This window comes from Canis aureus, chromosome 12 (assembly GCF_053574225.1).
Source record: "Canis aureus isolate CA01 chromosome 12, VMU_Caureus_v.1.0, whole genome shotgun sequence".
NCBI classification, from domain to species: domain Eukaryota; kingdom Metazoa; phylum Chordata; class Mammalia; order Carnivora; family Canidae; genus Canis; species Canis aureus.
In genome coordinates, this window is record NC_135622.1 from 48,701,371 (window position 1) to 48,729,004 (window position 27,634).

Consider the following 27,634-nt stretch of genomic DNA (forward strand, 5'->3'; position numbering starts at 1 on the left):
ATCTGCTTCTCCCTTTCCACCCCCCACACTTGTGCATATGCTTACCAGCTCGCTCTCAAATAAATAAAAGCTTTAAAAAATTAATTTAACTGCTATTAAAATACATTTAACATATAATCATTTTAAGTGTACAATTAATTCAGTGGCATTAATTATATTCATGTTGTTGTGCAACCATAATCACTATTTCCAAATCTTTCCATCACCACAAACAGAAACTCTATACCCATGAAACAATAACTCACCATCCCTTCCCACTCCCCAGTTCCTGGTAACCTATAATCAATTTTCTGTTTTTATGAATTTGCATATTCTAGAAAGTTCATGTGCATAGGAATATACAATATTTGTTCTTTTGTGACTGCCTTATTATACTTAGCATATTGTTTTTAAGGCTCATCCATATTGCAGAATTTCATTCCTTTTTTAAGGATCAAAAATATTCCACTGTATGTAATAAACCTGAGACCACCAAAGTGCAATGCCCTCAGTAAGTGAAATTAGAACCAAAAAATCCCTCCCATACAAAGTGTGCTGCATAGATCTTACTGTAAATGAATGGAACAGAGAGAGAGAAAAAAAAAAATCAGAGAATTCCTATACCAGTGTCCTGAATCACATGGGTTTTTAGTTTTAATTTATAATACCTACATAGGCAGGAAAACCTCAAGCCAAACAGTCTTGGTTTGTTTGAGCATCCAATCTAGTGAAAACAAATGCTAACCTTCTTTGAGAAACAGAAATTTTCAAGAAACGTGAATTAACAATGACACCACTAAAAAAAGTATAGAAACAATTCACATATGAATAAAGTGAGCAGAAAAACAGAAAAGTTTAAAATCAACCCCCAAATGACTGAACATATTAGAATCATAAAGTATTTTCCAGGTCATATGAAAAAGAATTGCAGAAATTATCCAAAGAACAAGCAGAGAAAAATAAAGAAACACATAAAATCAAGATGAAGATGCAGAGGACAACAGAGTAAGAAGGCCTAATACATAAAGACAGAGAACCAGGGAAGAATAGTTTAAAAAGTGAGTAGGTAATATTTAGAGATATAGCAGATAGGAATTTTCTGGAGTAAAGGCAACAATGCTTAAGTTTTAGACAATCAACAAATCCCAAATAGAAAAAAGAACAAGAAATCAATATTAAATTAAATCAGACATACCTTAATGAAGCTGTAGTACCTCTCAATAGACAAAACAGACAAATGAAAAATACATAGTTTACTTCGAAAGAACTGATAATTAGACTGACATCCAACTTTTTTGGGGGGGAGGGGTGTTTTTTTTATTTGAGTATAGATGACACAGAATGTTACATTATTTTCAGGTATACAACACAGTGATTCCAAAAGTTATACTATGCTCACCACAAGTGTAGCTACCATCTGTCACCATACAACCTCGTTATAATATTTCTGACATATTCTTTATGCTCTGCCTTTTTCCCCTGAGTTATCATTCCCTAACTGGAAGGCTGTATCTCCTATTCCCTCTTAACCCAACTTTTAAATAGCAAAAATTGGAAGCCAGAATTGCTGTGAGAAAATAACCTTTGATCTAGACTTATATAACCAGAAATACTATCTAAATAAAGAGTAAAATAAAGATTTTTTCTGGACAAATAAAAACGGAGAAAACAGACCTTCACTAACAGAAGATGTAATGAAGAAAAAATGAGAGAAATAATGTGACTCCAGAAGAAAAATTTTAGATGCAAGAATAAATTGTGAACAATGAATACCATGATGTTATAAATATATCTAAATGATTTTTTCCATTAACGGTGACTTCTAATATGGATGTAGAAAAATCAAGATAGAGCTAAAGTCTTAAATAATAACTATATGTTAAAAGGGTATAGATATATGTTTATATATTTTAAATACCCTATCCCCTTTGGGAGGGAGTTAGAGATTAACACTAAATGTATTAAATCACAAACACATGTTAATATTTCTAGGGTGACTGTGGCAAGCAGAATAATGGCCTTCTAAAGATATTCATGTCCTAATCCCAGGAACCTGTAAATATGTTACATGTCAAAGGCGGAATTGAGGTAGCAGATGGAATTAAGATTGCTAATGAGGGATGCTTGGGTGGCTCAGAGGTTGAGCATCTGCCTTTGGCTCAGGGCCTATTCCCAGGGTCCTGGGATCAAGTCCTGCATCGGGCTTCTTGCAGGGAGCCTGCTTCTCCCTCTGCCTGTGTCTCTGCCTCTCTCTCTCTGTCTCTCATGAATAAATAAAATCTTTAAAAAATAAAATAAATTTGTTTTGTTTTAAGCCATTAAGTCTATGGTGATCTGTTATAGTAGCAGTAGGAAACTAATACGGAGACAACCTGAAAAATGTAAAGAGGTTATCAATCCTAAATTTGTGAAATTTAGAAAAAAAATATACAATATATACAATACAAAATATACAGGGAAAAAAAAGCATATAATACAAAATAAACACTATGATATATTCCATACAAAATATACAGGAAAAAGAATAAAATCAGGAGGAAAATAAATGAATCTAAAAAAAGTCATGAGGAGACAGAGATAGACAAAGAATTGAAATAGCAAAAGCAAGACAGAGACCTCAAAATAGATGTATGGTAGATATAAATCCATATGTATGAAATCTATACTCAATGTTTATGTAAGAGACAAAATTCATCATACTAGACTTGACAAAATCCAGCTATATACTATTTTCATGAAACGCTGAAAACTAGACTTGCTTTGGTGGCAATTTTGTAATGTATTTAAATACCAAATTACTATGTTGTACATCTGAAACTAATATAATATTCTAAGTCAATTATTCTTCAATTAAAAAAGAAACCTAAAGTTCTTTGGATGTACAAAATCGACAAACCTTTGGCAAAAATAATCATGAAACAAAAGGAAAGAAGACAAATAACTAACATTAGTATATAAATTGCAACAATGCAACAAGAGAGATTTTAACAGGTAGTAGTCTATTATGAATTCTGTGTGTGAAAGAAATTGAAAATTTAAATTAGATGGAAGCATTCTAAGGAAAGTACAAATTACAAAATCTTACCTAAGAAGATGATTTAGGTTTGAATGATTCTTTAAATGTTAACAAAATTCTCAAGTAAACAAAAATAAATAAATAAAGCCATGAGGCTTTCATAGGTTTAGAGACAAGTTCTCATAAAATGTCAAAGAACAGATAAGAGTAACAAAGATACTTCTGTATTTTTACACATTTTCAAAGAACACACACAAAAAACTCCCCAACTTGTTATGAGGTTAGTAAAATCCTGACATCAAATCAGACAACAACACAAAAAGGAAAAATCCACAAGCTGACTTCATTTATGTAATTAGATGCAAATTCCTAAATATATACCAAGTTCAGCAATGGATTAAAAAATATATAATACACTGGGCAGCCCCCGTGGCTCAGCAATTTAGCGCTGCCTTTGGCCCAGGGTGTGATCTTAAAGACCCAGGATCAAGTCCCACATCGGGCTCCCTGCATGGAGCCTGCTTCTCCCTCTGCCTGTGTCTCTGCCTCTCTCTCTCTCTCTCTCTCTCTCTGTGTCTCTCATGAATAAATAAATAAATAATCTTTATATATATATAGATAGATAGATATAGATATAGATATATAGATAGATAGATAGATAGATAGATAGATAGATAGATAGATAGATTATACTATGATAAAATAGGGGACATCCAGAAAAGTAATTTTAAAAAATTATTAATGTAATTGCTACACAATCACATTGAAGAAGAAAGTTCATATATAATCTCAAATGCCAAATTATATTCAGAAAAATTTAACGCACACTCCTCATAATAAAAACAATGTTTAGGGAACTATGAATGAAAGAAACCTCCCTATCCTGACTATCCCTAAAACCTTTAAACAATGAAATAGTGAAGAATTCCTTTTTAAAAGGCAGGAGAAAAACAAGAATACTTACTACTGCCCTTTTCAACCGACACCTTCTTCAACTTTGGTTGCAGTAAGACAGAAAGAAACTACAGAAATAGACAAAAGAAAAATATATCATTATTGTAGAACATATGGCTGTCACATAGAAAGCCCAAAAGAATCTAGAGACAAACTATTAGTATAAATGAGACCATTATTAATTATGTTTCTGGACACAAGATAGATATATAAAAATCTGTGCACTTTTGTATGACAACAGTAAACAGAAAATGCAAATTTCACAAAGATCTCCTTTTAAAATAGCAACCAAAATACAGGGTACATGGGAATAAATCCAACACAAGATTATGAAATCTTTACATAGAAATTTATAAAACAATTTTAAAAACTGTAAAAAAACTTATGTAAGTAAAGATAAATGACATATTCATGAATAAAAAGTGTGAAGATTTTGCCCAAATTGATCTATAGCTGCACTGTAATTCTACTCAAATTTTCAACAAAGACCCCCAAAATAAAATACACACATTTATAAAAAGAGCATATATGAATTGGGATTGCTCTTCAATTGGATAGGATAGATATTTCTATTAATTTTGTTAGGAAAACTGTATTCAAAAAAAAAAAAAAGAAAGGAAAACTGTATTCCCATATATTAAAAAAGTAAATCCCTACTTTTTGTCATACCCTGATAAATTAAAATATTTAAACGTAAAATATGAAACTTTAAATTATTTAGAAGACCAGTAATAAAAATAGTAGAGGCCACTTTTAGGAAACAGGCTTGACTGATGATAGAATGTAGAAAGGCCCACAGAGACTCCCTGGTTGACCAGACAGGCCCAGCAGGTGACCCACCTCAAAATAGCCATAAGCTCTAACTAACCAATAGGCTACTTACCACTAGGAAGAGTCACCCAAAAAGGGAAGATTCCATACATCTCCTACCTCCTCTTCCCCCTTTAAAAACAGTCCCCACCCACTGCCTAGGGGCAGACAGCTTCTTCTCTGCTGTCCTGCCCACAGCCTCTTTGCACTATATTCAATAAACTGTCTTATTTTGCCGCAGATGAATTTTTTCATCGTCAGCACCACTGGCTTCCAACACATAGTCTCCCACACTCGGGGGCCCTCATCTGATTGAAGACATCCCATTTAGACATCACAAAAATACATATATTATTTCAGAGTGGTGAGACTTTCTCAAAGAAAAAAAACATAGACATTATTAGCCCTAAAGGAAAAGATAGTTAAAACATATATTTGACTATATGAAAATTGGTGATCAGCAGAATGGGGATTATATCCATGCAAGATGGCATTTTACGTCTTCCTCTGCACTTTCAGTTTCACCCTGGTCTCCTTGTGCCTTCTCACTGGTGTCTTCTAGCTATGGCTGGCCTTGGGTTGAGTGCATGTGGCAAGAGGCAGAGTTGTTCAATCTTATCCTTGAGATGTCAGACTGTTTTCTAAAGTACTTTGTCAGTTGCCTTCACACCAGCTTGTATGCATGAGCATTTGCACTGTTCAAATCCTCACCAATGCTTTGTATTTTCTGACTATAAAACATCGGGAAGGTGACTAATCACCAGCATCAGCCCTACAGATAGACATGAAGGGGGTCACATCTGTCTTTCATTTCCACTTTTCCCTAAATGTCATCCTCAGACTCCTCTCTAGACCAATACATCTACTTTTAGGTAATCGGTGTGTATACACCCTTTTCTGTCTTGAAAAACTTAACTACCAAGAGTGAATAGGTTTTCAGACCTTTGTATCATAGGGTAACTGTGAGCCTGAATGTGGTACCCTCTGCTTGGATACAGAAAGACAATGAAGGAGACATTAAACCTGTTTCAGAAACAGCTAGCCCATAGTGGAGAAAAAGGTATCTTTCCATTTCTCTGCTTGGAGCACAATTTAGCATTCTGAATCCAGACACAAAGCCTGGGTGAGACTGAAGAGGCTTTTCACCTACTTCTGCAATCAGCATTTAGTTGAATCAGGTGCTTCATTTTATAGTCTAGTTTTATACACTACAGAGTAAGATAATTCTCCTAGATGTCATCAACAAGTCCACTGTCAGTTCTTTGTGTTTCTGTGGGGAGTTTATCTTTGTTGGTGTCTTCCTAGGTATTTTAGTGCACACAGGAGAGAGAAAGTCTACATCAGGGGCTATAGCTCCCCACGCTCCCTCCTGAAAGGAAGCTATCAACTCAAAGAGATGACTCTTGGACTATACAGATTAATCCTCATCCTAAAATCAGTCTTTGAGAAGAACAGAGCCTCAGGGTCACCTGCAGGTCTTCTCCCCTCTCATTGCTCTCAGTAACCATATGATATTAGTCACAGGCCTTGTTAGAAGGCCATAGGTGCCCCCTGATTCGTGGTCTTCACACTCTAAAGAACTTAAAATGTTTGGTAGACCTTGATAAACAGGGCACCTAGATCTGTTTTTCTCATCAGATGAATACCAAAACCCTTGTCAAGGTGACAGAGCTATTAAGTGTCTATTCACACAGCAATCAGAAATTGGAGCATCAATCAGTAATCATAAAGTCAGGGGCATTTTCTCACAAAGTCAGGAATTCAGAGGGCTTTCATGAGCTAATCAGCAGGCATCAAATAGACAATCAATCTAATTAGCTGCTCACATTCGGATGGCAATCAAAGCAGCACAGTGCGCTTCATTAGTAATGATATTGAAAATGGTGATCTGTGCAGTATTCAGCTAGCAAATGAATATCCTTTTTTGCAAATAGGTAGGGAGGATGCGGCTGTACTGTATGCACCATGTGCCAATTCAAAGATGCAGATTCCAAGAACTCAACCGATATCTACTTTTGCTTTTCTGTTGGTCTAAAAGTTAAGGGAGCAGGATAGGGTCATTTTTTGTTAAGTCTGACAATAGCACATTAGCAAACTGTGTGTGACAGGACCCACCTCAGAGGAAAAAAGTAGTGGAGCAATGTGAAAGGGAGGTCAATAATTCTGGAAATGTACACTTCTTTATGAAAACACCATCGTTTAGCTCCGAATTCAATCCCTCTTTATCCTCAAAGTCTGTAACTTTTCTACTAGGAATACCTTCCTTGCATGACATAGGCACCAAAGCACTCCAAGGTAAATATCCTAAGAATCATCTTTCTTTAAGGTAAGGTAATAGCACTTCTCTCCTTGCAAAGCAAGCACCAGCCAGAAAGCTGCAGGCTGCACTGGTTGCAGAAGGCCTTCTGAGACAAACCCAGTCCTTCATGACCCAGAATGACAACTGTGTATCACATATCCTGCCAAGCATTTTGAAGGCAATGAAAGGGACAGACATGATCACTCTTCTCCAGGAGCTCATCTTATCTTCGAATAACACTAATGAAAAAACAACAAACATTTAAAAATACCATGTTAGGGGCTAAATGGCTGCATTACAAATCTTCATATTTTAGGATTTGAGAAAGGAACAGAAGGAAGAACATTGATCTTCTGACTGTCAGAAAAGCCTTCTGGAAAAAGCTAGAGGCCAGGAGCTGGTTGCTTTCAAAGTGGTATATTTCTGAATTGCCAGCATTTCAAGAAAATTGATTGTCATTTTTAGTGAAGGTTAGAATATACTTCACAAGGCTGGTACAAAATTGTCATATAATGGAACTTAAAGGGGAAAAAAAATCTTACAAATAAATTCCCACATGTTCACTTAGTTTAGTACATTTTTAAGAGCCACATTTCACTCTCTATGAATCTTCTTGGTCCATACATGTTTATGAGTGAGGAATATTACAAATATTCAGATTCTAAGTCCGAACATCTGCCAACTGGGCTTTCAGTTCCTTAAAGGGAAAGTGTCCTGTCCCACACATCTTGGGGACAACACATCAGAGCTGAGAGTGGAGGCAAGGGGGCCTGATGAAATGTCTGTAGGTCAGGTCTCTGCTCCACAGTCACCTTCTCTAAAATGTCCCCCAATTCTGTTCCTCCTCTGCTGGTATCTACTTCTAGCTTTCACCATACATCTAACTCTACCCAGACCTACAATGCTTTTTTACATATATTTATTTACATTTTTTAATCTCTTTGTTAGATTAAAAACCCCTTGAGAGCAAATAATGTTTCTGATTTCACTTTGCAATATCATCCACTGATATGTGTCTGATGATTAAATTAATGAATATTTTCCAATTAGTTTTGGTTTATGTGAAAACATTTGAGTTTTATGGAGGGAAAGAGCTTTAGACATTGAGAAAGCCATTAGAGGAATTTATTAAGAACACTTAGTGCCCAAAAGGCTATGTGTAAGATATAAAACCTCATGTCTCTGTCTCCAAGGAGTTTGTGTGCCTATGTATGACAGATCACTCATGGATTCACTCTGCAGGAAGTTGAATATGAGGGCTGGAGAGAACAAGCATTCAAAGAATGAAAAATCTGGTTTATGATCAAAAAAAAAATCCTAAGAGGTGTTCAAGGGACTTGTTATATAGAAAGAAAAGTTTAAAAGGCAGGGAAATAAATGAGGACATGGTATCTTAAGGGAGAGAACAGGAGCAGGCCTTCCTTTATACAAAGAACACCCGCATCTTAGAAAATGTATAGTAATTCCATTGAAGATATTTAAGCTTCTACGTTCCAAGAGAAAATTTTGGGATGAAAAGTGCCATAAGTGAACTAGGAAATAAAAATCCCCATGAGTAAAGTAATCTGTGTGTTTCATTTGTTTTCTCCCTTTTTTGATGTCTCACCACACACAGCACTTGATTATATAATGCTGGGCTCCACTGCACCTGACAATGCCACTGAGCAGCAGGATACTAGAGCCTGGCGCCCACAGGCATACCAGCTGTAGACCCCAGTGAGTACCCCCCACTGAAGGAGGTGCTTCAGGGTCTGCGCCTGGTTTGGGTTTGGATGCTGAAAGGCTTGTCATTACAATACATTCTGAAATGAGTGACAGTTCACTGCTGTTCTGCGCAGGAAAACCTGGATGCTCTGCAGAGGGAGGCATGTTGATGAGCAGTGTCTGGCAGATATGGAAGCGCTATTGCAAAAGGCCTTCTGTCTGGTGTGCTTATTAGTTTGCTAGGACTCCATGACAAAAGATCACAGACTGGATGACTTAAACAACAGAAATTTGCTTTCTCACAGTTCTGGAGGCTAAAAATTGAAGATCAAGGTGTTGAAAGGGTTGGCTTCTACTGAGGCCTGTATTCTTGACTTGCAGATGGTCTCATTCTCCCTGTCCTCACACACATGGCCTTTCCTTTATGTGTGTGCAGTCTTGGTGTCTCTCTCTGTGTCCTAATCTCCTCTTATAAAGCCATCAGTCATATTAGACTAAGTTCCATCCTAATGACCCTATTGTAACTTAATTACCTCTTTAAAGGCGCTACCTTAAAGGCACGTTCAAGAATTCAACGTTGGAATTGGGGGTAGGGTAAAATCAGCTTCTAGCAGGGAGGAGTAGTTGGCCTTCAATCTCTACTTGCAAAATTCACTCAGCACTCTTTCTACTCTCAGAGATATATTCTTTCACTGTCCCCCCCCAAAAAATAAATAAAATAAACAAAACACTAGCTAATATTTTGCGAGGGTATACTATTGCTAGACACTATTCTAAGCATTTGATATGGGTAGCTGATTTCATAATCATAGTAATCTTATGAATTGGTCTCATTTATTTTTTGATTCATATATATATATATACACATATATGTATATATGTATCTATACATACAGGCATATACATATATATGCATATTTTTACTGTTGTCCACTTCTTAAAATAGCTTTTTGAGATGTAATTGATATAAACTGTTAAAGCACATCATTTGACATCTTTTGATGTACATACATATCTGTGAGTTCATCTTCCAGTGAAAAGTCTCTTCCTGTCCCTCTATAATCCATCCCTCCTGTGCCTTCCCAAAATCCACTAGCCTCATCTCCAGGCAACCACTCATCTGCCTTCAGTTACTTATAGAATTGCCTACATTTTATATGGGTGGAATTAACAATATGTACTTTCCTCTGTCTGACTTTCCCTCAACATAACTACTTCCAGACTCATTCATACTATTGAGTATGTCAATAGTTTATGCCTTTTATTGCTGAGTAGTATTACAACCAGCAGCACCATCTTACCACTACAACATAATGGATCAGCAACGCTCTTTTCTTGATCTTGAGAAACATATTTCATCTTGTTTGGGATCCATTTTATGCTATCTTCAAGTTTTATCTCACTGTTTCTTAGAAATTCTCAATAAGAACATCATAAATCAAAAAATTGTTAGCTCTACTCCTATCAGTTAATGCAGTAACCAGTAATCAAGAGGGCCTATGTTGCTACTTAGTGTGTTTTCAGTCTTCAAATATCATGCAGGAGTTATGGAGTGAAAGGATTTGGTGTAGTTTTTATATTTACACACTTTTATTAATGACCTAAAATCCTCTTCTTCTTCTCCAACTCTGTTTAAAATCACTGTACTTTTCTCTTTCGATCTGCAGTGTAATTGAATTATACAGAGCATAATTCAATTGAGAGGTGTGTTTATAGCACATGAAACACAATAAAGCATGATGAAGTATATCTTAAATCATTTGTAAATGAATGGCTGCAATATTCCCAGGGTGCTCTCTGCTCTCCCACAAAATAAAAGCAACTGTGGCTATTTATTAATATATGGATCCCAAATGCCTTCTTGAGACATTTGAAAGCTGGATGAGATGAGCACAACCTAATGGAAAATCACAGGGAAAGATACTGAATGTAAGATGTATGCTGAGACTGGGAGAGAATTTTCAGGGGAGAATAACAGATAACAGCTCTTATCTAGATGTAAGCAGATGAAGTGGGAAAAAATGACCCAGGAACCTCAGAGAAGGTGAATGCCATGGCCAAAGTTAGATCCAGGAATAATACCCAGGTCTCCTGACCCCACAGTCTATACTGCAGTAGAGGGTAAGAGCTTCAGAGACAGGAAAGTTGGACATCTGCTCTCTTGGTTCACAGGTACAATTAGGAGCCAGTCAGTCCTTCATTATAAGGAATTACTCTTCTGCCACATTAACTCTCTCAAGTACTTCAAGTATTATATTTTCCCCCTAGTAGCTGTTTTCATTTTAAATCAAAAATATATTTTCCATTATTTCATTTCTTTAATGCAAGGTTACTCATATTTCTAATGATGGTAAAACATCTTTCAACATTTCCATGTAAATAGTTCTTTAAAAATCACCTTAAATGTAGTTCTACTTATCAGCTACATAAACACCCCTTTCACCTCATTAGAAAAATAAGGATAAAGATAATTTTATAATCTCATATGGCACAGAAAAAAGTATTTGACAAAATTCAGCATCCATTTATAATATAAAGTCTCTCAGCAAGCTAAGAGGGAAACATAACATAATTAAAAATAAAGTACATACATAAAAATCATGCAGCAAGATCAGAAACAAAACAAGACTTACTCTCTTCCACTTTCTATTCCACATTTCACTAAATGTTCTGACCAGGACAAGAAGCCAAGAGACAGAAATATAAGACAGAAGGATAAGAAAAGAAGAAACAAATCCATCATAATTCACAGGTGATTTGATTTTATTAAAATTGCTATTAAGTGAGTTTAGCAAGATTTCTATATCCAAAACTTATTTCTACTTCAACATTAAATGTAATCAAAACATTACATACAATATCACTATAAATATGAACTATCAAATAGTTATATAACCAATGTGCAAGTTTTCTACAAATCCAAAGATAAAACTTTACTGACATGCATAGGAGAGTTAAATAAAGGAGATGTGTGTTGATGGGCTGGTAGAGTTCACATTTAAAGTTGTCAGTTCTTCCCAAATATAGACTCAGTGTACCATCATCCAAAATCCAACAAGTTTCTCCAAGTGTGTAACTTAACAAAGTGAGTGGTACAACTTTTATACAAATGCAAAAAAAAAAAAAAAAAAAATTTAAAAGAAGAAAGAAAAGAAATGGCCAAGATTGACTTAAAGAACAAAGTGGGAAGAATTGTTTTCCGGATATCCCATTGTATTATAAAGCTTTGATAATGAGACTAGGTAAATGGACCAATGGCAGAGAGTAGAGTCTTAAAGAGATCTGTCTCTCCATGCACATTTAGTTTCTACAGGGGTAGAACTGCAAAGCTGTGGGGCAGAGACAGATTTTTTTTTTAATAAATATTTCTGGGACAACTGGATAAACCATAAGGAAAAGGAATAAAATTAGAGCTTGCTTCATACATAGAAAACATGTTCATTTCAGGGAGATCATAAACTTAAATGTGAAAGGAAAACAATAAAACTTTCTGAAGACAATAGAAAAGAGTATCTTCATGAATTTACATATAAGATGATTTCTTAAATAACATCGTGGTAACTTTAAATATTGATAAATACCAATATTTTAAAATTATCTACTCCTTAAAAGATACCTTAAAAAGAGAGAAAAAACAAACCAGGGAATATATTTGTCATCCATATAAACAAAGGACTTTTTTCAAAATACATAAAGATTTCCTACAAATCAGTAAGAAAAAGATAGACAAGAAAGATAGGCAAGAGTTGTGAAAAAACACTTCATTAAAGAGGAAAGCTAAATGACCAAGAAGACTGTGAAATTGTTTAACATTATTAATAATTAAAAATATAAATTAAAAAATATATATAGATTAAAACAGAAATGTAATACCACTTTACATACAGCAGATCAGCTAAAATGCCAACTGCTAATAATGCCAATAGTTGGTAATGATGTAGAGGAAATGGAACTCACTCATGATGAGTTTTTTCAACATTGTTTGAATTTGGAAAACTGTTGGATAGTATCTCCTAAGGTTGAACCTATGCATCCCCTGTGATCCTGCAATTCTACTTCTTAGTATATAACCAACAAAGTTATATATAGATGTTCACCAAAAAACATGAACAACAATTTCATGGCAGCATTATTTGCAAGAGCCAAAACGCAGAAGTTATTAGTATACATAAATTGTAGCATCCTCATTGAAAGGAACACAAAATAGCAATGAAAATCAAAGATTCACAGCTACACACAACCAGCATGGATAAATCTCATAAATACAGTGATGAATGAGGAATTAAGTTATAAAAGAATATACACAGTACGAATACATTTATATAAAACACAAAACCAGACTATATTATTAAGTGATACAAGCTTTTATGGTAAAGAAAAGGTCATTCTTAACCAAAAAAAAATGAGGCGAGGAGGAAATAGTGATTGTGAAGGGGCCTAAGGCTTCAGGGTAGACAGTGTTCTATTTCTTGACCCACGAAATGATTACAAGAGAATATACTCTGAGTTGTATGCTTGTATGTTATTAAATTATATTTTAAAAGTTTAAGAAATCCTCTGTAATTCTCATCAACAATCACTTTTGACCCTCAATACAGAGTTTAAGAACCATATAACTTGTTCTAGGCTATCTACTTTAAAAGGTCTGAGTCATCTGCTGTTCTGAATGATGTGTCTTGCAACTCATATGGTATATTTATTTCGGTGAATTCTTGGGCGAAACTGCTAATTAAGCTTCATGTTTCATTTATTCATATAATCAAATCTCACCCAATGGGACACAAGCTTTTATTTATATTACATGGAGCACAGTGATTCTTTTGATCTTCATTCTTTGGCGGTTTATTTTTATATTTTAGTTCAGGAAAGACTTTCTCAATCTTTTGATTTGTTCCAATTGTTTTTGACTTCTTTTCCAGAAGTAATGATCATGTTTAGATTAGATCTTGGATCACTTATTTATTTTCCATCTTCTCTCATATTGTCATTTATTCATAAATTTCCATCTAATTTAAGAGGACTTCCCAAATGTATAGTGCATTATTATATCTGCTTCCATATTTTATCTCCCTCTGTGTGAATTTTGTCATTATCATTTGGATTTTCTCATAATTGTTCCTTGCTCTCCCACCTTTTTAAAAAAAATTCTAATTTCTTGTCATTTGCTGTCCATATGTTACCTCTTTTTTGTCTTCAAATATAAGAACAAGATTGCCAGGTTTTGATGCATTTGATTGGAACATTTTAAACTATTTTCCTTCTGTTTCCTCTAATAAAAAATCTTTAAAAGTAAGTTGTTAATCTTCAGAATGATCTTTCTTTCCCGGGATACACAGTACATTGTCATAGGCTCCTTGTTGGTTCCTTTCTGGGTCCTTATCTCTGATAAGAAACTATTCTTCCTAGATTTATTATGTGCTAAAAATCAGAATACATGACGTTCCCCTTGATCCTGAATTGTTGAATGTCCAACTTGATGGCAACTTTATGTAAACATCTCAAGACTTTTTCCTAACCCCATTGCTATAGTGTATATTATGTATAGTGTATTATGCATAGTGTATATTATGCTATATATTGGTTTCATTTGCTATATAGCAAATGAAAATCCCCAAATGCATTACTATCAATGTTTTTCCTAACTTAAAGTGGTGCTTTTTTTTTTTTTAAATAAATTTGTGACTGCCAAAATTCAGCGTGCCACTATGAGCCCTTCCCCTTTCCACCTACTTCAAGGCATTGCATTTTGATGATTTTGGGCTTTTACAGGTGGTGAAAAAGAAGCAATATAGGTGTGAGTTGGAGATGGAGTTGGGATACAGGGGGAAAGTGGGAAGTGAAAGAGAATAGCTTTTTAGCTATCATGGAAAAGGAAAAGCTGTCCTACAGCAGAGATAAATATTATTACTTAGTAGAGAGCTTGTGTTTCTAATCAGGAGGATAAAGAATGCATAAATAAGAGAGGGATTTTTCCAACCACATTGGAATGGACAGATTTCTCATGAGTTTGAAAAATGGACAATCAATTGCACTCTTCAATCTACTTCAATCATCCTAATAGTAGAAATTTCTCCCAGTTTTGGCAATAGATTTATGGTCAGTCTTAATTTATCCTATTGTGAGTTATTTTAGTAGTAATTCATGCAGAAGCCAGAGTCTCTTACCTTAAATATTGTTTCTTTTTTTTTAAGATTTTATTTATTTATTATGAGAGACCCAGAAAGAGAGGTAGAGACATAGTCAGAGGGAGAAGCAGGGTCCCTGCTTCATTCATTCATTCATTCATCTAGGATCCCAGGATCATGACCTGAGCAGAAGGCAGATGCTCAACCACTGAGCTACCCTGGTGCCCCTTAAATATTGTTTCTTACTAACATTCTCATTTTTAAAAATGTCAACTGACCTTATAGGATATGCTGTTCTAGGAACATGGTGGACTCAAACCAACAAAGAAAAAGTCCTGTTTCTACACATAGTAAAATGTTGGTTTGATTACATATATTCTATAATACAACTTATATTTGAGCTCAAAGAAAAGAATGTGAAATTCCTACGTATCATACAAAAAGAAAAAAACTGTAAAGCAAGCTTGGTAAAGTAAGAAGCCAAAATTACAGTGGCCTAAGAAATATCACATGGTATACTGGACTGTTGGATGTGGGACCAAAAGAGCTGGGTTTTTGAACCCACATGAGGACAGGGTATGTGATATTTTGCACATGTATATAGCAGGATGCTGGAAGCTGGAACTGTGAAACCTCAGTGATAGTGACAATAGAAGGAGTATACTCACTAACCTGGACACCAACAAGAAAAAAAAAATGTGTCTCAGGAGTAGTGTGTAAAAATATAAAGTATGGGGAAAAAAACCCAGCAACATACAAACCAAAATATAATTTTACAAGATCTATAACCAAAAGGCTAACATAACCTCTGTTAAGTAAAGCTGTAAAACTTAAATTTTTGTGCCAATATGAAATTCATATCTCTAGAGTGATAACTGAATCAAAAAATGATTGTAGATCTATAAAGCCCCCAGACTACCCAGAAAAAATGTTTTTAAAGCCAAAAAAAAAAAAAAAAACATTTCAAGCAATATGTCCATAAGAAAGGTTTATGGGAGCAAATATCCTGGGAATAAAACAATTATTTATGAACATAAGTTTATCATTAAACAAACACAAGAGGCAATGATCCACCAAAAGAAAAATCTGAATATCCCTTAAATAATCCCAAATAACCTGAGAGTAGAAAAACTAGGCTTCATAAATAGCATATTTAAAATGAATACAGAGACACAAGAAAAACTATAAGGGAAAGCCAAATTTTATAGGAGATTATGGAAAAGAAATAGCCCCTCTGACAATAAATAAATAAATAAATAAATAAATAAATAAATAAATTCAAATGTTCTAAGAATTACACATATAAACACCATGTTTTTCAGAGAAATTAAAAGTTCATCAATAAGCAGAGCTGAATACTAAATTGGGGAACTGGAAATTCCTCACACTGATTAAAATATGGGAAATATGAAAAAAAGTTTAAGAACTGTAGATGAAAGAAGAAGACATCCAACATATACTTAATGAACGTTCTACCTAGAGGTTAGAGAGAGCACCGAAAAGTCAATACTTAAAATAATAATATCTTAGGGCACCTGGGTGGCTCAGTCAGTTAAGTGTCTGCCTTCAGTTTAGGTCATGATCCCAAAGTCCTGGGATGGAGCTTCCAGTCAAGTTGTGCTCCCTACTCAGTGGGGAGTCTGCTTCTCTCTCTCCTCTGACCCTAACCCTGCTTGTGTGCTCATGCTCAATCTCTCTCTAAAGAACATAAATAACATTAAAAAAAAATACCATCTTAAGATTTTCCAGAACTGGTAAAAAGTAAGACTCCTCTGTACTAAACGAAATCAATGTATTTTTAAAAGAAATCCACAGTTACACATGTTGCCACTAAATTGTAAAACCCCCAAAGACAAGCAGAGAATCCTAAAGAACACCCAGAGAAAAGGTAGAATGTTTACAAGGAATTAACAGTTACACCTACCATTAACAAAAATAGAGATTAAAAAAATAAATTCCTGGGACACCTGGGTAGTTCAGTGGTTGGACATCTGCCTTCGGCTCTGGATGTGATCCCAGGATACCGGATTGAGTCTCACATCAGGCTTCCTGCAAGGATCCTGCCTCTCCCTCTGCCAATGACTCTGCCTCTCTCTGCGTCTCTCATGAACGAATAAATAAATATTTTTTTTAAAAAAAAGTAAAATAAAATAAAGTAAATAAAATAAAATAAAATTTTATTAATAAAATAGTATAGGAAAACAACTTATTTAGAAATTGTATTTCCAGATTATCATTTAGGAGAGAACAGAGACATTTTCAGACTGCCTTAGTAATTCATAGAACTTTACTGAAAGAATAAAGAAGGTAATTCAGCAAGAATTAGATTGAATCTAGGATGAAGAGTTTGATAAATATCCCACTATATTTTCTTTCCTATTAACCTACTAACAAATTTATGGATAGAATAGTAAACCAAATAATATATGCAGAGTACTTTGCTCATAATAAGCATTCAATTAATGTGAGCTAGTTAGCAATATTTTAAAATAATGTATTTTCAAATGCTGGGGATATAAAAATGCAGGGGATTTTTTTTTCCTAGTGTTGGCCACACTGTTAAGCCCTCTTATTATTTTTAATAATTTAACTGCTGTTTCTGATAGACTTTGCTGAGCTATAAATTGGTATGGCTTAAAAATGAAGGGGATATGATTACTAAGAGGTGGATTTGTCTGGGATGATTTCAAGGGTTCTGGGCTGATTCAATAAATAGCAGGTATGTCAAAAGTGGACATGGAAGGAGAATTCTAGGAAGAGTTGACATCATAGGACATTTTTGCGAAATATCTGTGTTGTCTATGTTTTGTATCCTCATCCAAAACAGGAATGTAATGATGATATCTACCACATGAATTTGTACTACTTTGCTAGGAAATGTCCATCTCCTTTTTTTATAGTCATTTCATTGTCATCAGAGTGCCAAAGATTTAAATTTATTAAGCATCACATGGCACCAAGTACAGCACCAACTCTTTATCATACAGATCACTTAAGGAGAGTCATCAGAAAGACTCTGTGTTCAAGTGTCAACCATAAGGGCCATAATTTGAGTTTGGATTTGACTAGCAATTCCTTGCAAATAGATTAAAGCTTTCCTCATCTGTCACTCTGTTGCTCTGCAGGATGTGCCTGTGAATACAATTAGCAAGCTACCCTTAGCCCTATATCATAAATAGCAAAGCAAAATGTCTCCAGTCTTAGACATTAGGATGGATCCCAGGAGTCAATAGCACTTTTGCCAGACTAAGATTTCACCCCTACACCTGTTCTGGCAAGAAGCTTTTACTTCACACACACACAGCCTCCAAATGTTCCTGAGTGACTACACAGGGGTAGGTACAGCTAAAATCCATTATTCATGAATATTCAGCCTATTTCTCTCTTTCCCTTCTTGATTACATGTTCAGTATGAAGGGAGACTGGGAGCTGATATCAAAAGTTCCAAAAGTATCCAAATCTCATGATTAGAGATCTAAAGGATTCCTAAAGTCACTTAAGCCCTCCTCCCAGATGCCATCCGCTGGGCCCAGGCCATGAATCTTCTCAGGTAAGATCCTTAGGCATAAAGATGGTGATCTCCAGTGGCTTCTACTCACATCGCTGGTTGCCTTCATGCCAGAACCTTTTCAGAAAATATAACCCTTAGGCCAGGTGTAAGCCTCTGATATCCAGACAACTAGAACCCATGGTGACTATATTCTTATTTTCTGTAGGACGAGCATTCCAGCACCATAGTAGGTCTCTGTGAGATTTTCTACTTTGCAGCAGGAAGCTGTGGGAGGTTTCTGGCTTTCTGTTTTCTTTCTTCATGGTTTTAACTATAGCGTCTGAGAAGAGGCTTGAAAGAGAAGAGGCTTGAAGAAAACAGGGGACATAAGTGGAATTCTTTACCTTTTTATGCTACAGACGCTTCCAAATTGCCGATAAAGTACATATTCCCCAGAAGAAGCTGTCTATCAGCCAGTGGGAGAGGAATCAACCAACTAAGCCTTGTGGTTTGGAGGATAGCAGCCTCTTTCATAAAGATGTTCCCTCCTGGTGCCTCCCAACCCAGGATTTTTAGACATCTTTTTAGCACTCTCTTCATTGCCTGAAAATCCTACAGATGCTGCAACCAGCACCTTACAGTTAACAATTATACAATTAAAGATACTTGTGCTCCTTTCCAGATATGAAATCTTATTTCCTTAATGCCACCCAGCTAGGATGTGGTCAAAGATTCTTAGGTTCCCTTTCTCTATGTTGCCCAATTGGTAATAGTAACACATCCCATTTATCTTTCAATAACCCCTTTTGTTTATTCAGGGGATGCCTGGGTGGCGCAGCAGTTTAGTGCCTGCCTTTGGCCCAGGGTGCGATCCTGGAGACCCGGGATCGAATCCCACGTTGGGCTCCTGGTGCATGGAGCCTGCTTCTCCCTCTGCCTATGTCTCTGCCTCTCTCTCTCTCTCTCTCTCTGTCTCTCTCTCTCTATGACTATCATAAATAAATAAATAAATAAATAAATAAATAAATAAATAAATAACCCCTTTTGTTTATTCAATGGTATTGTCACTCTAACACCTTGCCTATCTACTAATGGTTATGGCTAATAAATCCTGGATCCTGGATGAGTGATAAGGATCAAAAACAAATTATTGAAAGCCATGTATCTCACCCTGACTAAACCCAGCAAAGCAGATGCTGATTTTCTGGAGACAGAGTACCACTAAGAAAACAAAATTCACATCTGGAGCCACCGGAGAATCATACATAACCACAGACAATGTAATTTTTCATTGTGGGGGATCAACTCCAGAAGCTGTAGGATTTTCAGACAATGAAAGACAGTGATAAAGGATGTCCAAGAATGTTTCAAGCTGATGTTGAAAGATGGGAAATATGTGGAGAATCAGAGGTGACAGGTGGGCAGGGGGACAGCAATATGTGCAAAAGGAAGCGATCTTGTGACTAAAGACTGGTCTATGCTGCTACTTTTCCCAGAATGTTATCCTAAAGGCCTCCTGTGAGAATGGGGAAAAAAAAGAGCATGAGTTGTTCCTCATTCTCAAGAAGAGCTCCACTATCACACAGCCTCTGGCCGCGTGCTGTTTTGCATGGGGCACTCTGCCAGGTAAAGTAGAGCCTGAGGATGTCATGAGAGCCCTGGGAGTCATACCATGAAAATGTCTGGCCTCGGGGACCGCTTGCCTATGTTCTGCCCAGCACAACTGACAGTTGAAAGTGATTCTTAGCTCCCTCAAATATGTAACATAAACACTTCATATAAATGAGTTTGCAGGGGGAAGATCTTCCTTTCATCTTCTATCTTTATGTTAAAGTCGTTACTTAGAACAACCATGAACTGGGATCTCAAAGTATCAGTTTAAGCATTTTTATCTCTCTTTAAGGATGTTTCTACGTAGATGTTTTAGGGAAGGGAATTTCTGGAGGCAAGGATACCTCACTAGTCACAGCAAGTGTAAACCTTTCTGCTTCTAGACAGGGTTGAGTGGCTCAGATGGCTATACAGAAAAGGAAATCTGAACAATGACACAGATTGAAATTGCCCTTGGAACTACACAACCTCAGAGGTTTTCTCCATCTCCTGTGAAGGGTTATTATGCCCAAACTCCTCTCTGCCATCTAGTGGTCATCCCTTCTCTTGCCTGCTCCTCTTTTTCATAACCGTTGGCTGACCCACGTGGCACCAGCCTGGATAAAGAAACACACACATGTTCCCCTATAGGTCCTTTGGCTAGAACTCCTAGAAAGATACAGACTAGAGATAAACATACACTTTCGGCCATATTTTGATCTTGTGCATTGCTTTGAAACTTCTTCCCATTCTAAGTTATCTGTTAAACTGTAGGTTTTATAAGGTACCTTGAACAGTGTTTTGTAAGGCACTGCCATGAAATTTAATTGTTTGAGTTATCATTAAAAACGATGCCTCTGAAACAAAAGTTATTTTCATCATCTCTTCTCCAGAGTAGCTTATCATCTGTAGGTTTAGCATTTGCTTTAGATCCGGAGCTCACACTGAAGCCAGAGTCTCTTTCCTCTAGCAAAGTACCTGTGTGAACGGTGTTTATCATAGCAGCTGATGTACATTCTTGGACCAATAAGATTTTTACATCCATACACCATCCCAGATCCCTATGAGATGCCTGAACTGGATTTAGAAGGGATTTTTTTCTTTCAGACTCTGCTTTCTTTCATTATTACTGACAGCAGGATACACTATGAATTGGAGGGCTGGATGGTATCCAGATTTTTTATAGCAACCAATTTCTAGGATTCTTTTGGAAGCCATTGTTTTATTTTGTGCCACTTAACCACTCTAAGAAATCAGTCCCCATCAGAGAGAAGCTCTAAAAACCAGTATACAAGTGGTTGAAGAAGTAGAAGGCAGGTTTCTAGGGAGGAACAGGGAATGGTGTGACCGAAGCAGGGTGAGTGCTCTAGGGGATAGAGGAAAAATGACTATGGATCACCAAGTGATGAAGAAGACTGAGGGCATCCAAGACCAAATACTGACCTCAAAACTCTGCCCTGAACCAGTTCGGATCCCTTTGATTCGTACCTTAAATTTTCTTATTGGTCTGCCTTCTTAAAAAGATGCAGTTCTCAGGTTTATCTTTGGCACTCAGAAATGATGCTGTTTCCAGAACACACATTCTAGTTTAACACCTACTCTGTGTGACCTTGGACAAAACTCTACCTTCTTATTAACTCACTGTTTCATTAAGTGTTTCTGAGTGATCACCTGTATCAGGTCTTTGTTGAAAATGCAGATTCTTCGAGTGCTGTCACAGACCAGCTACATCAGAATATTCAAAAGCAGTGCTCAGGGAATCTGCATTTCTTTTACAAATAGGTAATTCTCAAAAACAATGAAAATTGGCAAACCACTTGCCTAACTTATAAGGACACTGCCACTTGTAACATCTAAATGATCTCAAAGTATCATTTCAACTGAGACATTGGAGGAAGTGCCATGTTGCCAATTTTACTAAAAGTCCTTCCCAGGTAAGCTTTGTTAGAACAACCTTGAAATAGCAACATGAAAACCAAATGTGCCATTAGGCCCCATTTATTATCTGCAGTTACTGGTTAGTTTTATTTTTTTTTTTTTTTTTTTGAAGCCATTGCGTACAAATTATATTTTCTAATGTGTCAGCATTTTTCTAATTCAAATTTCCACTAGTAATCTGTTTTGCTGTGAATACTGGGTAAACTTCATGCCCAGCAGCTAAAATTTCTGGATGCAACAACTCATTTACAAAATTCTCATATATTCATCAAGGAATGAAAGCATGATTTTGCAGAATTGAATTTTAAGAGCTCTGATGCAACTGAAAATTATATGGACCAATTTCCTCATTTTAAATTAGAAGCATTAACATGACTTTTCTCTTCCCATCCCCATCTCAGCCCCCAACTCATCATAGCTTGCCTAATTCTAAACATCCTCCAGCTCAAATGCCATACTCTTAGCCTTGCCAGATCTCCCCTTCTGTGCTGTGTTAGTACTTCACCTCAAACCCTCTATGGAAGGTAGTACATCTGATATTAACCCTCTCTCTCTCTTTCTCTCTCTCTCATGAATTCTTGAAAACAAAAACTGTATCTTCTTAATCCCTGTAACTTGTAGGCATTAGCAGGTACCCAGTGGGTGTTTGATAAATTTTAATTGGGAAAAACTTGGCATAGAGCATACTGGGAGGCAGTAGAAGAATTAATACAGTCATTACTATTAATTGCAGACATTTATTTAGTTCTTGCCATGGATGGGTTCTAAGTGTTTTACAGCAATATCACACTTTGTTCTCATAACAACCACAAAACCATACATTATTATTTTCCTATTTTAGTGTAAAAAAAAAACCTGAGGTATTGACAGATCAAATAACTTGCACTTGATTATAAGGCTAGAGAGAGAGAGAAAGCTGTGATTTGAAAAGGGAAGTATGAATCCAGAGATCCTTCTCTTACTACCACAACATACTGCTGCCCGTAGTGGCACATGAGGGTCTTCTTCCCACACCCATGCTTTCCCATCATGCACACCCCACCATGGTCAAAGATGGAAAACTCGACATCATGAAAACCTGATGTTCAAGGGAATATTCTTACAGGTTAGAGTGCCTGAATTTCACAACATGGCCACTGAATTGAGAAGTGTCAAGAACAGACAGAATCAGAATGAATATATTTTTAACAGTTTTAAAGATTTCTCATGATACAAGCTTATGAAGCCTGAGATACATGAAATCAGCCCATCAATAGTTGTTAAAGATATAAAAATACATAAATACTCATTTTTGGTCCCACTCCAGCTCCTAATTTAGAAGGAAGAGTCTATGCATGAGAGACCCATATGGAAATGCCAACATCTTTCTCCTAATAAAACAAACTAGCAAATGTGTATGGAGAGGATAGGAAAACAACATAGAAGGTAGGTATGTGTTCACCCTCTACATAAACTATTACAGTTCTATGACTTAATCCAAGAACTCTGTTAAGAATTTTTCACTAAGGATTTCAGTTGTGTTCACTTTGTTTTCACCAACTGGTGTGCCACATGCACCACCCTTACCCTGTGGCTTTTTGTGTACCTTCATCTGAATTGTTGCTCAATTTTATGTCTTCTTCCCCTCCAAATATTAAATCCACCTCACCATCAAGTACATGTAGGTGGTAAATTAATCCAATTAATCAGAAACCTAAGGTTACCTGATTTCTCTGTGACCCCATAACATGCTAAATCACATTTATGCTATCCTCACCAGAGGGTATCACTATCATTCCAGGCTTCCTTGACTCTCACTTCAGCACAACTCAACCAACCAAGTACATTAAACTCTACCACCATTCTTGTCTAGTCCTTACAGTAACAATTTTGTAATCTTATTCACCCTACAGGTACCTTTACCTACATTCTTCCTTTTTCATATTCCTTATTGGAGAACATCACAGTATTGGTGATTTTGAAGATATTATAAGGTAACTATCTGTATGTCTGTCTCTCTCAGAGAGAGAGGCAGTGTGAGCTCCTAGAAATCAGGAGCAACATTTTTTTTAACTGCTCTTCCCCACAGGGTGCCTAACTTAGAATCTTGCTTAAATAACTTGTTAATAAATATATGCTATTTTAATAAAACAAAAAAGACATATAAAGCAAATCTTTCAGTTGAATGCAGAGTGTTCACTTCTAGCACTGGCACCACTTACAGTAGGTTTTTCTTTTTTCAAGGGTTTTGTCATAAAATTAAAAAAAAAAAACAGAGTCTTTCATTACTCTTATTGGCCATACTTTTTGCAATGTGTTATAATGTGATGTTGCAGCTCATTTCATCAAGAAGTGGAGTTTATTTCCCCTCCACTTGATTCTAGGCTAACTGTGTGATTTGCTTCGGCCAACAGAATTCAGCAGAAATGATGGTGTGCCAATTCTGGACTACCCTTCCAAGACCTTGCATGCTCTGTTTGCTCTTTGGAACCCTGGAACCACCATGAAGACAAGCCTGGCTGGGGCTGCTGCAGGACTGGAGACAGTTGTCATAGTCATCCTATTGCTCCAGCCAACAGCCAACCAACCCTAGAAGCATCACTGCTTCACTGACCAGATACAGAAGAGGGGATCTGTACAGTTGACTGCAGATACAGAAGAGGGTCAAGATGAACCCAAAATTGCCCAACTGATTCCAGCCTAAATTATAAACTAAATAAATGGCTGTTTAAAGCCACTAAATTTTGGAGTCATTTGTTACACATTAGTTACGAGTTCTAAGTGTTGACATCTAGTGATTTTAATCTCCATTTATGGTAAACAAGAACCTACAGCTGAGGCCTCAGAGGCCCTAACTACAGGTTGGACCCTACCCTGGCTTTTTTATCAGCCCTCTGGTATTGGGTGTCAGATTACCAATGCTCTTCACTACTTTGGCTTCTGCTGTTGCTCTCCAGGTTTGCTCAAACTTGAGAGTTTTAATCTCATGTTAATAAATATGTGGCTGTTCAGGCAATTTGTTTGGGTATAATTATGCCAGTCTCCTAGGAAATTACTGCCACCTAAGTTATTACAGATTCACCTTGGAGACACTGCATCTGGCTGGTTCTTGTTCAGTCAAGTGCTCCCTTGCCGGAGACCAATACATAATGCTCTAAAGCTCTCTCTGCTTAAATTCCTCTTCCTTTTTGGCATGATTCTTGCTAGCAACTCCCTGCATAAAACACAGCTCTGGAGAATCAAAGGAACTGATATGTCCAGAGGCACACTGCAGCAAAGAGGTAAGAGATTTTTAAACTTAAAAAGACAATGCAAGCTTGAATTGCAGTTTTTATTTTTCTTTCCTTATTGTTTTGAGAAAATGAGGCTATTTGTGCTTCTATGGAATGGCCTGTCTCTCAGAAGAACTGACAAAATTTCAATGTCCAGGAGCTAGACATCTTTGATCTTCAGGGATTTTGTGGAAATTCCTTCTCTGGAAAGACTATTTCTGTTGGGTCCTTTAAAGAATAGTGATCTGCAGCTATAATAAAGTAGATAACTTAACAAAAAAAGACCTTTGTGCCTCTGAGCAGTAGCACATCAAGGCCAGAGATGTCTACCCCAGGTACAAGTAATAAAAGGGAATATTATCTATGGAGAATTTAAGAACAATAATGAAATGGACCAAAAGTCAGTGTGCTTTTTATTATTACCATGAGTCAGCACTTCTAAGCAATGTCAGTGATAAGCTACTGCTTTTTGTGTATGTCCCATCAAAACTGACCTCAGTGCACCTGCCTCCTTATGTGTGCTCTTCTCTTCAAAGGAGCCCTATAAGGAGGCTTCAGACTTATCTCAATGATTCTGGCAAGGCTTAGACCATTTCAGGAATCTTCCTACAAGAGCTGCCTTCAGGTGTTCTCTTCAACTAATAGTCTCAATGATGATAAATACATATTCTTACAGGTTGGAAGCCAGCATAAGGATTTTTGGCCCTCTCATGCATGGAAGGGCAAGGATGGGGAACATAGCTACCTCAAACCACATGTTCTAAATCCAGAACTACATATGTGAAGATATTAGAAATCTCAATGAGAAATGGAAAATACAAAAATCAAAAGGAATTAAATAAGCAGACTGGAAATGAAAAATACAACATTAGAAATTAAGACTCCATTTGATGATATTAACAGTAGACTGATACAACAGAAAAGAACCAAAGAACTATAATTGAGACATGTAAGTAATCTAAACTGAAATACAAAAGAAAAAGTAGTGTAAAAATACTGAACATAGCATCAGAGATCTGTAAGACAATATTAAATAGCTTAATATATGTGTAATTAAGTCCTGAAAGAAAAAAGAACAAAGGTCAGGAGAAATATCTGAAGAGCTGCTAGTAGAGAATTTTCAAAAATTGATGAATGATTTCAATCCACAGATTAAAGAAGCTCACTGAATCAAACAGGGTAAATTAAGTCAAAATAATGCATAATATACTTTTAAAAACTAAAGCTACAGAAAAATTATTAAACGCAGCCAGAGGAAAAAGATTATGTATGAGTAAAACTGATATAATAAGAAGTTGAGGTGCCTGGGAGGCTCAGTCGGTTAAGCGTTCAACTCTTGATTTTGGCTCAGGTCATTCGTGATCTCAGGCTTGTGAGATAAAGCCCCACATCAGGCTCTGTGCTGGACATGGAGCCTGCTTGAGATTCTCTCTCTCCCTCCCCCCACCCATCTTTCTCTCCCTCTCTTAAAAGAAAAACAAAAAACAAACAAACAAAAAACGCTATCTTATCACCGAAAAAAAAAAAAGGGGGGTCAAAAGTCAAAGAAACAGAAGGTGTAAAAGTTGAAAGAAAAAATCCCACCAATTTAGAAATCTATCATTAAAAAAATGAAGGCAAAATAATGGCATTCTAGACAGAAAAAAAGTCAACATGATTCATTTTCAAAAGATCTTCACTCAAGAACTACTAGGAGAATTTCTTCAGGCTGAAGGGAAATATAATGGATGGAAATTAAGATGAGCAAAAGTCATGGTAAATTTGAATAATACTAATATTACATAACAGTTTTTTATCGATGTTAATTTTTTTCAGTTTGGTATTATACTATGATTGTAGAAGATTTTTGTATTTGGATAATTGGGATATTTTCTTTTATTCTTTTTATAATTTTCTGGAAGCTTGATAACATTAAATAATATTAAAAAGTATATTAAATGAAGGAACAAAGTTAAAGGATTTATAGCACTTGATTTCAAAATTTACTATAAGGCTACAGCAATCAAGAAAATTTTGGTATTGATACGTTATGGATAGATCACATCTATATATTATAGTTGATCAATAAAATACAATGGAGAGTCCAGAAAGAGATCCCCACAAATATGCTGATTTATGACCAAGGTACTAAAGCAATTTAATAGGGAAGGATCGTCTTTTCCATAAATTGTACCAGAACAAGCAGATACCTAAATAAAAAAAGAAATTAACCATAACCTTTATTTCACACCAATCATAAAAGTCCATTTAAAATGGGCACTGAGGGGGGCACTTGATGGGATGAGCACTGTTGTATGATTTGTTGGCAAATTGAAATCCAATAATATATATATATACATACTATGAAACTTCTAGAAGGAGACAGAATAATTTTGAAACCTCCGTGTAGGGAAAATTTATTATATAGGAAACTAAAAGCACAAACTTTAAAATAAAACAATTAATAAATTGGACTTTACCAAAATAAAAACTGTTGCA

The 27,634-nt window shown here is 36.0% G+C and overlaps 2 long non-coding RNA genes across 10 annotated transcripts in view; one reads left to right on the plus strand and one right to left on the minus strand.

Moving 5' to 3' along the window:
* The window catches only part of LOC144281158 (uncharacterized), a 366,474-nt gene that overhangs the window by 283,792 nt on the left and 55,048 nt on the right, over positions 1-27,634 (minus strand). For all 9 annotated transcript variants that reach the window (XR_013349638.1, XR_013349642.1, XR_013349639.1 and 6 more), the window contains one exon: positions 3,960-4,017. This is a non-coding gene — a long non-coding RNA (uncharacterized LOC144281158). The remainder of the gene's footprint in view (positions 1-3,959; positions 4,018-27,634) is intronic.
* Positions 18,302-24,623, plus strand: LOC144324697 (uncharacterized). Its single transcript, XR_013390130.1, has 5 exons — positions 18,302-18,437; positions 19,874-20,003; positions 23,212-23,330; positions 23,798-23,878; positions 24,299-24,623. It is a non-coding gene; the product is annotated as an uncharacterized LOC144324697 (long non-coding RNA).